Below are 18,909 nucleotides of genomic sequence, written 5' to 3'. Positions count from 1 at the left end.
AAAATATCCATCTCCATTTCTTCTGATTTATTTTAGTTTGAAGTCAATTTTGTTAGAAATAAATATGGCCACACCCACTTGTTTCTTAGGTCCATTTGATTGAAAAACCTTTTTCCCAACCCTTTACTCTGAGTAGATGTCTGTCTTTGTGTTTGAGGTGTGTTTCTTGTAAACAGCAGAATGTTGGATCCTGTTTTCGTATCCAATCTCTTAGCCTGTGCCTTTTTATAGGTGAATTGAGTTTATTGATATTAAGTGATATTAATGACCAGTCATTTTTTTGATAGTAGAGTTTATGTGTTTCCCTTCTTTGAGTTGTGCTGCTGAAGGGTCACTAGATGTCTGAGTTATTTTAAGGATTGTTGAATTCCTTGGGTTGTGATTTTACTTCTATTACTTTCTGTAAGGCTGGATTTGTGGCTTCGTATTGCTTAAATTTGTTTTTATCCTGAAATATTTTGTTTTTTCCATTGATAGTGAATGAAAGCTTAGCTGGGTATAGTAATCTGGGCTTGCATCCATGGTCTCTTAGTTTCTGCAGTACATCTATCCAGGACCTTCTGGCTTTCATGGTTTCCATAGAGAAGTCAGGTGTAAGTCTGATAGGTTTACCTTTATAAGTTACTTGACCTTTTTCCTTTTTAGCACCTAATATTCTTTCTTTTTTTTCAAAGTTTATTAAATTATGAAATTTCCATTTCCGCCCCTCCTCCCAACACCCTCCCACCTCCTATTCCCCCCTCCCCCTCCTCCTCCCTCTCCATCCCTAAGAGCAGTCAGGGCTTCCAGCCCTGTGGGAAGTTCAAGTTCCTCCCCCCTCCCTCCAGGTCCAGGAAGGTGAGTATCCAAACAGACTGGATCCCAAAAATCCAGTATATGCAGAGGAAACAAGTCCCAGCGTCATTGTCAATGGCTTTTCAGAAAGGCTCCGGGCCAGCCACATTCAGAGAATCCAGCCACATTCAGAAAATCTGGTTGGATCACATGCTCGTTCAGTCCCAGTCCAACTGGCCTTGGTGAACTCTCATTAGATCAGTTCCCTTGTATCAGTGGGTGATCACACCCCTCCCGGTCCTGATTTCCTTTTTCATGTTCTTCCTCCTTCTGCTTCTCATTTGGACCATGGGGGGGGGCTCAGTCCAGTGCTCCAATGTGGGTCTCCATCTGTATCGCCATCCATTGTCGGATGAAGGATCTGGGACTCTTGTCTATTTCCACCTAATATTCTTTCTTATTCTGTATGTTTTGTGTTCTTATTATTACATGGCAAGGGAATTTTTTTTTGATCCAGTCTTTTGGCGTTCTATATGCTTCTTGAAACTTTATAGGAATATCTTGCTTTTGGTTGGGAAAATTTTCTTCTATAATTTTGTTGAATGTATTTTCTGGGCAGTTTAGCTGTAATTCTTCTTCTTCTTCTACCCCTATTATTCTTAGGTTTGATTTTTTTATTGTGTCCCAGATTTCCTGGATGCTTTGTGATGATTTGCTGTTTTCTTTAATCAGTGCGTTTATTTTCTCTATGGTGTCTTCAGCATCTGAAATTCTTTCTTCTATCTCTTGTATTCTATTGGTTATACTTGTTTCAGTAGTCTCTGTTTGCTTACCTAGTTTTTCCATATTCATCTGACCCTCGATTTTGTGTTTTCTTCATTGCCTCCATTTCAGTTTTCAAGTCTTGAACTGTTTCCATTTTCTGTTTGATTGTTTTTCCTTGGTTTCCTAGGGTATCTTTTATGGATTTACTTATTTCTTCAAACTTTTTGTTATTCTTCTCATCCATTTCTTTAAGGGAGCTTTTCACATCCTGTTTAAATGATTTATTGCTTTCAAAATGTCATTTTTTTCTACTTCTTCTTTATTAGGGTGTTCAAGTATTCCTGTTGTAAGTTTGCCTGGTTCTGGTGTTATCATGTTGTTTTTCAGATTGTTGGAGGAATTCTTGCATTGGCTCCTGCCTATCTCTTCCTTCAAATGTTCTCTGATTGATCTTCTGGTACAGGGTCAGGTTCCCTTGTTGGCCAGGCACCTTGCAGACAAAAGGCCTACCTTGCTGCTGGCAGGCAAGTAAAACAAAGAAACTCCCGCCCAGTTGAACTCACTACCCAATCCCAGAGCCCAAACAGGCTGAGTTAGGGGATCTTATGGCCTCAAAGAAAGGAAGGGGTGCCTGGGTGCAAACTGGGATGGGATAGGAAGAAAGAGGCAGTAGCCAGGGATAGAAGCCCCTGCATAATGACCAGGAAATTTAGGGGGTTGAAGAATGTCTGTGCTCCATTTCTGGAGCTTCTGCCACGGGTCAGGAACACACTCACCCCTTCCCTCCAATGGATCTTCTGGTACAGGATCAGGGCCCATTGCTGGCCAGGGACCTCACAGACAAAAGGCCTACCTTGCTGCTGGCAGGCTATTGAAACAAAGGAACTCTTGCCTGGTTGCACTCACTACCCTGTCCCAGTGCCCAAACAGGCTGAGGTGGGGTATCTTATGTCCTCAAAGAAGGGAGGGGTGCCTGGGCACAAGCTGGCATAGGATAGGAAGAGAGAGGCAGTAGCCTGGGATAGAAGTTCCTGCAGAATGACCTCTTTCTTAGTTCAATAAGTTTAGTGTTTTTATAATGTGACATGGAAAATTTCTTTCTTGATTCAGTCTATTTGCTGTTCTGTAAGCTTCTTGTACTTTGATAGGGGCTTCCTTCTTTAGGGAAATTTTCCTCTATGATTTTGTTGCAAATATTTTCTCTACGATTGACCTGGATGTCTGCTCCTTCCTCTATTTCTATAGTTAATACATTTTCAGTTTTTATAGTGTTCCAGACTTCTGAATGTTTCATGCCTAGATTCTTCTAGACTTAGCATTTTCTTTGATCAAATACCAATTTCTTCTGTCTTCTTTTTCATCTCTTGAATTATGTTAGTGAAGCTTGTCTCTGAGGTTCCTATTTGAGTTCCTAAATCTCTTAGTTCCAGTTTTTCCTCAGTTTGGGTTTCCTTATTGATTCTATTTCCACTTGCATGTCTTGATCTGTTTTCTCCATTTCCTTTTACTGTCTATATTTTCATAGATTTCTTTAATTAATCTACTCATTTCCTCTTTAAGGATCTCTTACATATTCATAGGCCTATTTTTAAGTCCTTGACTTGTGCTTCAGCTATATGGCATTTCTCAGGACGTTGCCAGACTCTAGTAGAGACATATTGTCCTGACTGTTATTGATTGTGCTTTTACACTGGCTTCTAGGCCACTTTTGGGTGACTGTAATTCTAAGTACTGATATGTGGTCTTGTCTTTTTTGGGTGGTTGTTCCAATTCTTGCATCCTGTTGCTCTCTCAAGGTGGAGGCTGTGTGTTCCCTGGTAAGAAATTCTTCTGAGATCCTGCCTGGTGTGGCCACTGGAGGTTCAAGCTAGAATGAGTTTCTTGGTTTTGTGATCTGACACTTAGGGATAAACAGGGGCTGGGGAATGGGCTAGTGTGGTACACAGGAGGAAGGAGAGCATGGTATACCATGCAGATCTGCTCAGTTCTCTGGGAATCGGGCAAAGAGGGAGAGAGGCAACATCCTGCAGTCTGATACAGAGCTGGGGCTGAGACTGGGGAATTGGCTTTGGAGCAAAGAAATGAGAGTGAAGATATGAAGACTTTATAGCTGCTTCTCTGACCAACATAGCTGTATATATTATTTTAAAAATCAATATCCTGATGCTACAGGTCAGGACTCTACAGTGAGTTTCCTGCCCATCTTGTACTTTTACTGGATACCCTTTCACTATCTTTACTTTGGTCCAGAAAAGAGTTACTGTTTCCTCCAGGTCTTCAGAGGAACTACAGGGTTAACATAAAAGAACTTTTTGGTTCTCTGGGTATCTCTCTCCTTTCTCACCTGTACAAGGTCATCAGAATCTTTGCTATCTTGGCCTGCTCTTGCGGGAGTGCAACATCCTACAGCTCTGAGAGTCATGTGAGACCCAGGGGAATAAAATGTGTAAGAGTCGTAAAACCCAGAAGCTCTTCCTAGGAACAGCTACAGCCTTGGAGTCCCGCTGTCTGTGGGCTATTCTTAATTTGTTGCATTATGTTGTAAGTGAGATTTGGATTCTCTTCTTCCTTAATACATTTTGTAAATTTTCTTGTTATGCTGTTCTTTCTCATGAGAGCATAAAATAAAAAAGATTTGGTAAGTAGGAGAGAAAAGGATGGAATGTAAGAGGGTGCACTTATCACTAAAAAATAACTCAAAATTAAAGAGGAATTCTTTAAAAATAAAGAAGGATTTTGTCACAGTGGAAAATACCAATTTGTCCTTGGGTAAAGTCTAGATTATTCCAAGATGGAATAGGAGAGCTGAGGGCAATATCAGGAGGTTCTCTTGACTTCACAGGAGAACCAACAAAGTTGCAAAGACTTTGTGGAGGATGAAATTCCTAAAGTCAAATTTTGGTTCATTTTTATAAGTCTTGAAACCAATCCTCTTTTAAAAATTAGGTTAAGTTATTGATCTTCTCTGCTGAGAGGATATTTAAAATTCAGAATTTATGGTTAATCGAGATGATTATGGTTTTTTTTGTCAAACATTTTAGGAAAGCGACATTTAAGAAGTCAAGTTTATTTAAGTATCTGTTTTGAAATCTTTTAAATGGGGCAAATGAAGCGGCTCAGCAGATACTTACATTAGCTACAAAGTGTGAGAACCTGAGCTCCTTCTTAGGATGCACTTGGTGGGAGGTGATAGCTGACTCCAGACATTGTCCTCCTACCTCCACATTTGTCTGTAAACATATGTGCACATACTGAAAACAAAGAACTAAAACTGAATAAAAATTATAAAATCTTTTATATGCAACTTTATAGACAATTATCTTAGTTTGATTCTAGGAAAAGACAACTGTATTGTGTTAGAACCCGACTTCCAGTGGATACCCACACCCGAATCAGGCGCGCGCCTTCCCGAACTCGGGCCCACGAGAATGGACGATTGTTCTGAGGATTTAAAACAGACACACACAAAAAGAGACCTTTACTCATTTACCAAGAGTAAATGGCAACTTTATTAAACTCAGGTCGGGTATTTATAGAAGTGGGCAAGCGGAATCAAAAAGGGCAAGGCCTCCTCCCAACAAAAGCAGGAAGGAGAATAAAGGCCCCAGTAAAGGAAAACTCCTCCCACCCAGAGGGGGCTGGGGAAACTGGCCTCTGTGAGAGTTTTTCCCCAGGCAGGTGGTCGAGGGTTCAAGGCAATGTCAGACAGGTAGATGGGCCTTGGTGCCTGAGCTTCTTTGAGGCAGGTTGAGAAATTACCATTTTAAAGTAAAATAGATCCCTCAGGCTAATGTACCAGGCTGTAGCAGAACCAAGGACGGAACTAGCAGGAAGCTTAGCTGGTTAGCGTAAACATTATTTGCATCCAGTATTTTGGTCTCAAGGATCAGGGAGGACAGGGTCCCACAAGTCCCCCTTTTATATAAAATATGATGACTAACACCTTGCCTTAGGTGGTGATGACCAAGCAGACTCTTTACCCGTCGTGGAAAAAGTATTCCAGGTCAAAATACCTTTCTGTCTTAGGTCAGAGTCTCCTCCCATTCAATCCTTACCCGTCTTTGGTTACTAGTCATACATTGAGTCCAGCCAGATTATGCTGAAAGATATTTTGAGGCGAATGCCAAAAGGACTTGACCTGAGTAGTCCTGACTCCGGCTTCATGAGATCATGAATGTCATGCTCCAGCATATACAAGCCTTCCCAAAGGAGATTGTGCTTTGGCACAATCCTGAAAACTCTGCACAGAATAGAGCTCCTTTAAGTAAGGTCTCAATAGCACTGGTGTAAGGTCCCTGGAAAGCTAACTAGAATAAATGACAGTCAATTAGTAAATTTTGTATTTCAGGGACCATGAAAAACAGTAAAAATCCTATTCTGTGACCAGCAAAGGTCAAAAAACCATATCCAATCTGTCAAGATTAACCTCAGTATCCAATTCTTAATTTGAACAACCATGGCATTTTGCAACCTGCCTTGAAGATACCCATAGTGCTCAGGAGAAATAGCTGACAGGACAAGAAAAACTGATAGCAAGCAATAACTGACAAATCAAGGAGAAATCCAGCAGTACAGCAATTGTACAGCAATAACAATATAGCAATGTACAGCAATAACAATACAGCAATAACTGATAAAACAAGGGTAGGAGCTGGATCACTTTTCAGGAACCCGCCAGCTCCGCAGCAATCAGGTCAGACAGCTCCATAGCAGAGGCTTTGTCCTCAGGCCTCTGGACAGATGAATCCACAGCATGAACAGTACCCAGATGCATGTCAGCATTCCTAGAAAAAACATAAACAAAACTCTTCTCCCAAATTAACATTTAAGAGTACTAAAAAACTAAGTGTAAAAATTCAGCACAGTCAGTACTGGAAGTAGGCTGGTCTTGAACTTAGAGACCTGAAGGTCTCTGCTCCAAAGAGCAAATTCTATTGGCCTGTGCCATAGCAACCGGCCTAAATGTAGGGCTGAATAGTCAACCTCCAAACGTCTTTTTTTTTTTTTATTGGCCTGCACCATCATAGCAGGTCTTGAACTGGGCTGAATGGTCAGCTCCAAAACATCTTTTAGAATCAGTTCCGCCTGGAACTTTACCAGGGGCAGAAAATAATTATCTGATCCAGTACGTGAGCATTTATATAACTGGACAGAATTATAAAAATTGTTATCTTTATGGGGGCACATTGCCTCCCGCCAATATTAGAGAACTAATTAATAGGATCGACATATCTGGTTACAGATCTGGAAATCTTTGTCAGTCATCAATCCACATAAAAAACATTAGGACTCCATAAATTAGTCCTCCAAAGAGCAATTAATAAAATTAAAATATATGCAATAAACCTAAACTGAAAACTCTCAATAGACAAACTTAAAATGACTGAAAGACATTTAAAAAAATCCTCAAATAATAACATCTTTAATCATTGGAGAAGTGTGAATCAAAATAACTCTTGACTCTATCTTATCCCTTAAATATGATCAAGATTAAATACTGTTCATAACTTTTCCTTAAGAGAAACTCCTTCTCTTAAGTGGAAACTCTTCCACTGGTGGAAATGCAAACTGGCACAGTTTGGATTTTTAGAAAATTAGGCAACAAACCATTCCAAGATTTAGCTAACCTCTTTTGGGTCTGTATAACCTTTGAATCTATCACAGTCTCCACTTAAAACTGCTGAAGCTGCGCTGCACAGCGGGGGGGGGGGGGGGGGGGGCGGGACACAGACCCCTCCGCTCTGTTTGCAAACTGTCACCTGAGTTTAGACGGGCGGATTTTAACTATTCTTTGTACCACCAAGGCCTGGCTATTGTCGCTTTTTGTGGGCTGCCTCTGTTGTCCAGGCAAGCCCTCTAAGCCAGCTCAGGTGCCAGAACAGCGCCGCGCCCTGTGTTGTCCTGTGCCTTCCTCCCGTAGCCCCCGCCCGGGAGGTGCCGGAGATTGCCAGGCACCTAGCGCACCTGCCACATCCCTGTTGCAGTCAGTCGCTGCCATGGTCACCCTCAGTCAGGCATCGCCGCTTTTCCCGGCTGCCAAGCACTCTCTTTTTTATCTGTCTGCTCAGGCGCCGCCACAACCCGCATAGCGCCCTGCTCCAGGTTCCTGCGGCCTGCCGCTCATCGGCCTCCTTGGGTGAGGGAGCCAGCGTACGCGCCACTGCCTTTTGCGACTGCCTTTCTGCGTCTGGTCAGCGCGGCTGTGCCTCCGGACGAGTTTGCACCCGCGGCTGAGTGTACTGGCACACCGCTGCTGCGTTTACCCTCCTTGGCCTGTCTGTAATGGCCCCGCCACTCACAAGCAGGGCCTGGCGGCTGCCTGCGCTCCTCCCTGCGCCATACAGCAGCCTGTTTCTCTGCTCCTAAGTGCACCTTGTAGAACCTCAGCCACAGTGAGTGGCCCAGTACGGTCCTGTGACCCGCATTCAAACATGCATGGGAGCTTTCTAGTCTCCCTGAAAGACAAGCTCTGTGAAGCTGTTCTTTTGTTACTCAAAAAACTCTTAATAGAACTTACAAATATATTTTTAATCCTCTCTCAGCCCGAGACCCACACCTACATGGGCCCTTGGCTATTTACTTTGCTAGTAGCCAGCTACATTGGCCCTGTTGCCTTGGGAATGAATTCCCACTGGGAGCTAACTGTGCCCAACCTGTGCTCTAAGGCAAAAATTAAAGTTCCCTGCATGTGAAAGCCAGGGACTGAGTTTTAAATTAGTCTAAGCAGTCTCTAGTGCAGTGTCATCTTAATCCTGGTGCCTAGTCTCTTTATGAAATTTAGCAGCTGATTTGCCCACTGGCCTTCAGCTCCGGATCAGACCTTTTGGCACCCATACTTCACACATCAAGCTATTCACCCCCTTATCACATGTGCACAATTGCACATTATAAAACTGGCCAGATTCTGGATCGTGGGGTGACCCTCACCTCTATTGGGGTTCTCGTGGTGGATCCACTGACGGTAGGACCCAATTCTTCAATTCTTCTTCAAAGTCGACCCGAGGGACGCCATCTGTTAGAACCCGCCTTCCAATGGATACCCACACCCGAATCAGGCGCGCGCCTTCCCGAACTCGGGCCCACTAGAATGGACGATTGTTCTGAGGGTTTAAAACAGACACACACAAAAAGAGACCTTTGCTCATTTACCAAGAGTAAATGGCAACTTTATTAAACTCAGGTCGGGTATTTATAGAAGTGGGCAAGCGGAATCAAAAAGGGCAAGGCCTCCTCCCAACAAAAGCAGGAAGGAGAATAAAGGCCCCAGTAAAGGAAAACTCCTCCCACCCAGAGGGGGCTGGGGAAACTGGCCTCTGTGGGAATTTTCCCCAGGCAGGTGGTCGAGGGTTCAAGGCAATGTCAGACAGGTAGATGGGTCTTGGCGCCTGAGCTTCTTTGAGGCAGGTTGAGAAATTACCATTTTAAAGTAAAATAGATCCCTCAGGCTAATGTACCAGGCTGTAGCAGAACCAAGGACGGAACTAGCAGGAAGCTTAGCTGGTTAGCGTAAACATTATTTGCATCCAGTATTTTGGTCTCAAGGATCAGGGAGGACAGGGTCCCACAGTATTGCTTTTTCAGTTACTAAGTTTCCTGCACAACCCTAATGGGTGGTCTAAGTCTTTTGTCATTCACAGTGTTGGTCAGCACCACATATAAATAAATAAATAATAACTGCATATAAACAAACAACAAACAAGCAAGTATAGTCTAGTACGTATTTCTTTCCAAATTAGTGTTTGCAAAATGTTTCATCTTATTGGTTTATTTTGTATTCTTCTTTTCAATCTTTGAAATAGCTGTCTGTTGACTTTCCACAGAAGTCCACCCCTGTGTGAAGAACCTTAGGACAGACAGAATTAAACTTGGGATCTCAATCCTGGTGGATAGCCAAAGCCATCTACAGTTTTAGTTGTTAAAATTTGAAAAAATAAAAGATTTTATTGGTATTGATTTCAACACTCGTCACAATCTTCTCCCTACCCCCAAGGTGATATTAGGTCAGACAAACCAGGACTGATGTCATCACAGTATCAGGGACAGTGAGAATGAGACTATCAGGTTGTCAATCAGCAGTGTCTTCAGGAAAAATTGTCCAAAGGCAAGAACATGGGTACAGGGATTGTCAGAATAGAAATTTTTAACCACTTTGACCTTGGCAGGAAAAGAGTAGCAAGTTTTCACAGGAATCGATATCAATTCTTTTCATAAGGCCTCAAGTCAAAATAGTTTGTAATATTTATTCTCATGAAAAAAAACAGAGAGTCTTTTCATTTTCTTTCAAACTTTTATCTAGCTCTTAAAGCAATCAGAGAAGTTTTTCTGCTACTGTTGACACACTAATACGCCACGCCATCATGCTTGGCTTGGTTTCCTCAGGATCCCTCCCAGGACGTGAGGACCTGCTTTGGATACACTTGAGTGCACTATGGGCAGCTATGGCTGCGGTGATGAGTGATGCTCCACACGGCTCTGCAAACATCCAGAAACTGAGTGCATTAAGAGACCATGCCTACACTCCTGACCAAGTGATTCTTATGGATCCTGGGCCACAGCCATCTCTTCTTTTTTCAGATTTAATCATTTTCCCAGACACAAGTTCTCAGCATTATAATATGTGGTGTCAGTGTTTGACTCACTGCCATGTGTTCCAGTTTTTATATTATGGGATAGAAATCTCTGTCTTCTGACTTAATCATCCATATCTCTCTCTTTCTATATATCTGTGTATTTATGTAGCTCTCTGTCTATCTGTATATCTACCTACATAATACAATCTCCTATTAACAGACTTAGGCATACTCTACAACAGATATCTGAGCATTTGAATTTGCCTCTGAAATATTTCTTTCGAGGTCATCTTTGCAGTCTCCTCTTTCCTGCAATTAATTATTAGTAATCCTTAGAGTTAGCATTTAGTTCCATTCACATCACATTCATGATGCTGCTGTCTCTCTGTGTCCAAGCAAGGTTTTCATTCCAGTAACTACTTTTTATAATTAATAAGCAAATGACATATCTATTCCGATATGGTTGAGACCTTACGTTTGACTTCTAGCCTTCCATATTTAAGAATCTACATTACATGGCCTACAGTAAGTTACAAAACCAGTCAAATTTAGGGGGAAACACACATGAGTTCATGACCTTTGCTTGACTTGTGGTCTTATTTCAAGATTCTGACATCAGAGAATGGACTAATAATATACTGTGCATTATGAATTGCAATTTGTGTGTGTGTGATTGCATGTGTGATGCATGGATTTTCAGGAGTGCATCTATGTGCCATCGTACATTCATTTGGAGGACCAAGGAGGCTATTGAGTGTTTTCTGTTGTTGGTCTTCTTTTTTATTTCCTTGAGACAGGATCCACCGCTAAACTAGGAGCCTGCTATTTTGTCTAGACTCACTAATCAGTGGGCTCCTGGTTGCTGTCTGTCTCCATTCTGTAATGCTAATTGTAGAAATATGCAGTCAGATCTGGGTTTTTACATGGGTGCTGGAGATTTGAACTCAATTTCTTGTGTTTCCATAACAAGCACTTTTACAGTGCAAACATCTGTCATCCCTGAATTAGAATCTTCAGTCTCCCTAGACAGCACACTCCTCTACTCCTCTCTAAGCATATTGGGTTCGTTGACAAATGATGTGTCCCTGCTACTCAGTGTTTTGTTGGAAAGATAGCCATTCAGCACATTTCTGCTGGCAGAAAAGTTGATCAATTTTTCTCTTTCGTTGCAGATTTGCCATCTCATTAATCATGACCATTTAGAGGAGACATAGTAAAGGATATTTACATGATTAATATTTCTCAATTAAGGTTGGAGACACATACAGCAGCAAGGATGGGTAATTTTAAATTCAAAATATTATTTATAGCATTATAAAATATATGCTTCACAGATTAAACAGTTAAAATAGCTACATTACTGTTTCTTATTTCTCAAATAATAACTGTGAGTTCCCTTAAAAAGAATGACTAAAAAAATTCCTCTTATTTCCCTTTTTAGAAGAACATTACACAGGAATTTTAGAGGAAATGTCACAATTAATCCTGCTAAATATGTCAAGGGCTCAGTAAGTATTTTTGGTGTAATCAAGAGTTTTGAAATCATGTGTAATATTACCCTTTCCCCTAGAGTTATTTGACTTTATATGGTAATGTTTATGTGTACCTGCATTTGTGTGTGTGTGTGTGTGTGTGTGTGTGTGTGTGTGTGAGAGAGAGAGAGAGAGAGAGAGAGAGACAGACAGACAGACAGAGAGAGAATAGAAAGAGAGAGAGACAGAGACAGAGACAGAGAGAAAGACAGAAAGAGAGAGAAAATGTACATTACACACATGATAAAAGTATATGTAATTATATACAAAAATGTATTCAGCAATTTAGGTTGTTAATGTCAATGAAATAATAGCAACTGTACTGTTTGGGGGGTATTATGTTATCCATATGAGCTTTGTTTTCACACTTTTCTTTTTTAGATATTCCAGTTTATTCAATGATTTTGTTGAATCTGAATTTTTTCTGATTGACGGAGACTCTTTGCTTGTCACGAGTGTATTTGAGGAGTCGCTTAAGCCTGGGCAGAGTCTCCACTTCTTCTACCTGGTTGAGCGCTACCTGCTAGATGTCATTAGCAAAGGAGGGCATTTTGCCATAGTTTTCTTCAAGGTAACACAGACCATCTGAGCTTTTTATCCTCTGAAGACTGAAACCAGAGTTCATTTAAATGATTAGTTAGAGACAAGGAATTTTGTCCCTGTAGCTGGCCTTGAACTCATGATGCCCTTGCTTCTGCTTCCCAAGTGAAAGGATTTCAGGTGTGCACTACTACCCCTTGCTATAACTAAAATTGTTTTTATGAGATTTTGTAAACGTTTTCACTGGTGACTGCAGAGAAAAATACATTTTTAAAAGTATGGATGAATAGTTTAGCCAACCTGGAAAGACCTTTAAAGAAAAATATCTAGAAGTGCAACTTAGTGGTAGCAGACTTGCCTAGTGTGTGCAAGGCTGTGGGCTCAACCTCCAAGACAAAAAATAAACAAAACAAATAAAAAGTCAAACAATTTAAAGGGAAGAGTAAAACAAAGCAATTACCTAGCATTGCAGTGTTCTAGAACGAGCACAATGAGATTGTTTTGTAACGTGTAGTGATGGGAAACTTTTGAGGACAGAATCACAAGAGTTGGTGAAATTCCCAGCAGTGACCCCACTGACTTCAATTCTACTTCTCCAACTCTGAGAACTACTTTGACTTCAAAATTCAGCAGGCAACTTATTTGGATACATTGTTAGGTGTATCTGAGCCCATGTGAACTCACTAACCCTGTTTTTGCTGTTGTGTGCTCTGATATGAATAAAGATGAGGGAATATCATATTTGGTGTAATTAATAAAATTTTGACAATTTAAAATACAGGTATAGTTACTGCTACCATATCCTCCTTTTTCTATAATCAGGGCAGCTAATGCTGTACTCAAGGATTCTCATGTGGATGTTCAATATACAGCTCACGAGACTGTATATTTCTGAACATTGCTGACCAGCACCATTTTGTTCAAGGAACCAGGGTTCTGTTCTATGCTTACAGTTGTTTTCACAGACTTTAATCTACTAAGAAAAACCCTTGTTGTTTAAGATGTCACTGCATCTAGAATTATTCTTTAGAATAACATGTACCCCTTCAGCTCCCTATTCCAGAAAATTTATAATTTAAATTATTATTTTAATAGTTATTTTTGTCCTTTGTCTTCTTGAGGTGAGGTTGGACAGGGGAATGATTAAAAGACTGGAAGACAAAGAATAATGAACTCTGGGTACTATGGGCTTGCTTATGCTTAGGTTCAAAATGTGACTTATAGCATACATTTATGATATAGAAAAATTCCAGGGTCAATTAACTGACTAAAGGACATGAAAAAAAAACCCAACCCTTCTGTACCATGTTCCTTCAATGACCTTAATGATATATGTTAACTGCCTGAACTACCAAAACACTTGTCAAATACTGTCCTTTGTCTTCTCCTCACAGGATGCTGAATATGCATACTTCAGTGTCCCTGGACTTCTTACACTGAGAACTGCTTTAATTATGCACCTTCAGAAGAATACAGACATTGATGTTTGGACTGAATTTTCTGGATGCTTGTCAGAGGAGTGGAGTATTTCCCTGGGTCAGAGATGCCCATATTTCCTGATTCTTGCCGATGAAGGCCTGAACAACCAGCAGACGCACCTTTTTAACTTTTTAATCATTCAGTCCTGGGCAGCAAAGGTCAACATCGTGCTCTTCTCAGGGCAAACATCTGACATCATCCGTCTTTATGCATATTTTATGCAAAGCTCATATTCAAAGCAGCTGTTTTTCAAGCAGGTAATGTATATCTAAAGACAATGTTTTAGAATTTTATAAGCATTTCTAAATTAATTCAGAAAATAAGGCTCAGTGGTTAGAATGCTTGCGAGTTTTGTATCTGTGTTTTGTAGTTCATTACTGCCTATAACTCCAGCCCAAACAGATTTGACACCTCTGGTCTCTGTGTATACTGCTCTTACATGCACATACCTACATATATGCATGCATACAAAGAGGCAGACAGATACATATACATACACACAAAACTAAAAATGAAATAAATCTTTAAAAAATTTCTACCTTGATTTAATATTGACTTTACCTATAATATAGAAATTATTATAGATTTAACCGAATAATAGATGATAATTAGTAGTGTTAACATATAACAATTTGCTAGTTATTTATTGTTGTATAATAGTTCTTAACACTTATAAATTATTTACATTTAACATTCACAAAGTCCCATGAGGCACACTGAAGAATCGTCTATAGCCTGTCGGTGGCGGCGCATGCCTTTAAACCCAGTATTCGGGAGTCAGAGGCAGGTGGATTTCTGTGAGCTTTTGGCCAGCCTGGTCTACAAGAGCTAGTTTCAGGAGAGGCTCCAAACCTACAGAGAAACCTTATCTCACTCCCCCAAAGAATCATCTATTTTTAAAGATGATGAAATGGATGCTTAAATATATAGCCTGTTCAAAAACACCAGCCAACCAGCCATGAGTAGGATAAATTTATAAGAAGTGCTATCCTGTCTCCTATGTCCTCAAACACTGTGTGGTGTGTGAAATCCAAGTTATTGAAGGCCAGAAAGACTTGAAATTGGAGCATATGGTACATCTCTAATGCTAAGATCCACTAGTGAAAAGATACTTTATATGGTTGCCTTTAATTAGAATACACTGGAATAGGATAAAAAAAGAAAAGAAAGTGATGGATTCATGTCTTCATAAACAACCTCAGCCATTAACTCACTTTCTTTTCAAACAATCAGAATTCAAATTCCATAATGGTTTTATTTTACCGATATTGTTATATTTGAAAACTAATTTTTAGATATTTTCAGAGTAAAACATGTTTCCTCACTTTATAAATAAATATTGTTTGCTTATTTTTCACTAGGTGAGGTGAGTTCTGCATATGAATATCATTCCACAGCTCATCAAAGTAGGTTTAGAACCAATTAGCATATGTCCCTCTTTGGGAATTGTATCATTCTCATTATTTCACATTTGCATATATACAGATAGGTTTATTTTGCTTTGTTAGAATTCCTATCACTAAAGTGTTCCTAACCCTGAATGTCAGCTGTGAGTAGAAACAGGCCTGGGCATTATTTTTACATTCAGGGCAAATATTAAATATTGAGTTTATGTTGCGATTCCTTTTTCTTTAGGAAGACTGTGTCCCACTGTGCAACACAGACTGGTCTGGAACTCATAAAGCTACAACTCCTATGGGTGCCAGGATTAAAGGCATGTGCCACCACACCAAGTTCAAGTTTATAGCATTCTGTTGATAATGGTTTCTGAACCTGAGAAACCTTACAAATATTCTGCCTAGAACACATTTTAATGCAGAGCTTCATTTACAAAATAATTTATGCCCCAATTTACTAAAATTCACCTTAAAGAAATGTTTTTACATTAACTGATTTGAGTAGTAATTAGAATTTAAAATACAATGAAATATAGCTTATGACTCCATTTGTAGGCTAGTGGAAACGCCATTGAAACTGTTGGCAATGACTGTTTCCAGTACCATAGATGCCCAGGGAGAGAGGTTTCTAATCTCTTCTTAGGTGCTTGGTTGAAATGTGTCATAGTGAAACTCACTGAATTTATTTCATTTGTATCTTTATGGAACTGCTAAAATCAGGTGATATATTCCCAGACGAGATAACCTGGAAGGGTTTCCAAGCCTTTCTGACCATCCTCGATCACAGCAGGGTAGATTTTAAATGAGGACTGCATTGTAATATGACTATTTCTTAAATTTCTCAGTTCCTTAGATGAAAAACAATGATGTATTTATGAAAATTTATCATATTTGTTTTGCAGTTTGAGAGGGCCATTATGATTGATTACAAAACCCTGATTCAACAGATGGAAAAATATAGAGACCTGGGATTTAACAACTCTATTTGGAGATTTGACTTTCAATAATATGGTGGAAAAGGTACTAGAACTTGAAAAAAACCCACTTTTTAATTGAACTTTATTTTTATAAAGTGTATGTGTGTTTGTGTGTGTGTGTGTGTGTGTCTGTGTGTGTGTAGGTCCGAGTATAATCCTGTGTATCACTTCTATGTATTACCTTGTTTTAGGACCAGCAAATTTCTATTATTTCTCAGTCTAATGGATATAGTAACAGGTCTCTTGTAGCAGTGGAGAGTGGGAGAGATACTAGACATCTTTCCCCTATTCCTGGTTTGAGAAGAAATGTTTCTATTTCCTCCTGTTAAGTAGGAATAAGATAAAGATGTGTCTAGACTCTGATGTAATAATGAAGATGATTCTGAGCTTCTCCTACTGTTTAGACCATGAATACAGTAGTGTAATTATACCACAGTACTGCTGTTTTGCCCTTAGTTTCATTGTTGTCATGATTTGCACATTTTTTAATATTTCATTCTGGTATCCATATACTTCATCATGGTGTAGGGTTTTGCTAATATGGTCTTGGGTTCTGTTTGTTCTATTTCCTGTTGAATTTTTGCCTTGGTTGGCATCAGTGGTACTTTAGTTTAATTTCAGTCTTTTTTACTGTCTTACATTTATTTGTAGCATTTTATGTGCTTCACAAAAAAGAATGTCCAGACTTTTTTTTTAGTATTCTGACATCCGGTCTAAACCAGAGGAATTATCCAATCTTTGATAATTTTGTAAAGTTTTCTGCCTGAAACTTGGCACATCTGTCGGGATGATTCTTAGTTGCTTTACCTATGTCATGGATATTGGTGTACTTAGGCCTACTAATACTACGAGACTCCAATCTCCAATTTGTTCTGGGAAAGTAGCAATTTCACTTTTCTAGGTTGTTTCCATAAAAGTTCTAAGTAGAAACTTAGAAACCTTTGAAGTGGGTTTCTGTCTCAGTGTTACTCCTGACTTTATTTTTGTTTCATTCATCTGTGATTTCTTTATTTGTTTCATACTGTTTGTCTAATTTCAGCTTGAGTTTGGAAATATTGACTAGATATATAAAATTTTATTCTCTTAGGCTATGATTTCATCTTTACTTTCTTTTGATTTTCTTGTTTCTTTTTATCTACTTTTTTAGCATAGTATTTAATTGATCTATTTTCTCACTATTGGTATTAAACATTGCTTAGTGTGAAATGTTTTTCTCTGAACACTGCTTTCATTACATGACAAAGATTTTGATATAGAGATAGTAATTTTCAATGTATTCCTTAGATTATCATATATCGTAATTTTATTACAATTTTAAATGATGCTCTTAATCACCACACATAACTCTAGTTATAGGGGATCCCATGCCATTTTCTGAAATCTGTGAACACCAAACATTTAGGAGGTACAATCTTGTGTGCAGGCAATATACTCACACCTTAACATAAAATGAATAATAAAAAATAGAAAATAAAAAATTTCAGATGAAAGATTACTTTTAAAAATAGCATTTAAATATCTATGGCAGATCCACTATTTCTTATGAAGGCTCTAATTCACTCTTTAATAATATCAATCCTTTGTATTTCTCATTAGGTTGTAGAATCTCTCTTTGGTCCCTCCCAGTCTTGAGGCATCACACGTGTGGCAGGGAACTTGACAAGTTCTCCAGATGGAATACATTATTTCCCCCTTACACATTTCATCACTGTTGTTCCCAGTACTGCTATTTTCCTTTTCAACTGATGCAGAAGAGGAGATTTTGTGCAAAATAACTATAAAAGCAACCTATACTTTCAGAAAGTTGATTGCCATGATATGTGTTGCTTCAAATCATGTGTCTTACCCACAAAATTATATACAAATATAATTTAAGAAAATATAATATAGGGACCTGAGGAGTTACAAGTATTATTTTTATGCTTATATGGTATTTCTTGAATGCTGATCATTTAAATTGTTTGAAGATTTTCTTTTTCAAATAATTCTACAATGAATGCCTTGGTGTATACATCTTTAAGCAGGTTTTGGATTGTTCCTTTAGGTTAGATCTCTAGGACTTGAATGAAAAGTATCAATATATTGAATGACAAATGTATTGTCGTATGTCTTTGCCCATTTATGACTTCATTGGCAGAGTATTAGGACTGACACCCCATGATTTCTGGTGCTGTCTGTTATTAAAGTAGTTAAAGATGAAAATGTGTTGATAATATCAAAGAAAAATGTAATTTTTATACTACTGAAGAATATAAACACTTTTTTCCATTTTCTCATTATTTGGGTTTCATTAGAGAATTAACATTTAAAGTAATAAATTTTCCTGTTGATTTATAGATTTTTATGCATGTATTTGTTAAAAGTCTTCTCAAAATTTTTTTGAAATAATTTTACCACCCAAAACTTGTGTTCATAATGTTTTTAGTGGAAATAGCCACAGTTTCCATAAGTTCACATCGACCCATTCCTTACTATATTATTGCTTATGAATAAATACAGTTCTCTAATTGTCATGACGTGTTATAATTGTCCGCGGTGACAGGCTTGTGAGACGATGTCTCTGCTCAAGCAACTCTGGCCAGAAGGCTGTGACATCCAGCGAGCCCTTTGCGTCACTTCATGCTCCCTCCTCTTGGAAATGTACCACTGCTTCTTAGACAGCAGAGAGAAGAAAGCCTCCAAGCAGACGTGCGAAGACAAGCAGGTGTGGTTGCTGCACTGGGATGCACTTGTGATTTCCTATTTTATTGCTTTCACCAACCATTTCCCCACGTGGCAATGGGTTCTCTCTTGTTTGTATGAACAGCAGAAATAGGAGAATCCCTGCAATTCATGTCATAAAGGAATACGTTGTTCCATGACTTAGCGTTATCTA

The 18,909-nt window shown here is 39.1% G+C and overlaps 1 pseudogene across 1 annotated transcript in view; it reads left to right on the top strand.

Annotated features, from left to right (window-relative positions):
* Positions 1-18,909, top strand: part of LOC125413991 (putative ATP-dependent RNA helicase DDX60) — a 136,126-nt pseudogene that overhangs the window by 22,099 nt on the left and 95,118 nt on the right. The window contains exons 2-7 of the transcript XR_015736151.1: positions 11,282-11,389; positions 11,551-11,617; positions 12,023-12,212; positions 13,576-13,917; positions 15,960-16,077; positions 18,577-18,738. The product of XR_015736151.1 is annotated as a putative ATP-dependent RNA helicase DDX60 (transcript). The remainder of the gene's footprint in view (positions 1-11,281; positions 11,390-11,550; positions 11,618-12,022; positions 12,213-13,575; positions 13,918-15,959; positions 16,078-18,576; positions 18,739-18,909) is intronic.

Source organism: Myodes glareolus, chromosome 23, assembly GCF_982192425.1.
Source record: "Myodes glareolus chromosome 23, mMyoGla1.1, whole genome shotgun sequence".
Classification (NCBI taxonomy): Eukaryota; Metazoa; Chordata; class Mammalia; order Rodentia; family Cricetidae; genus Myodes; species Myodes glareolus.
The sequence above is the reverse complement of the archived record's forward strand: the minus strand, read 5'-3'. Positions and strand labels throughout refer to the sequence as shown.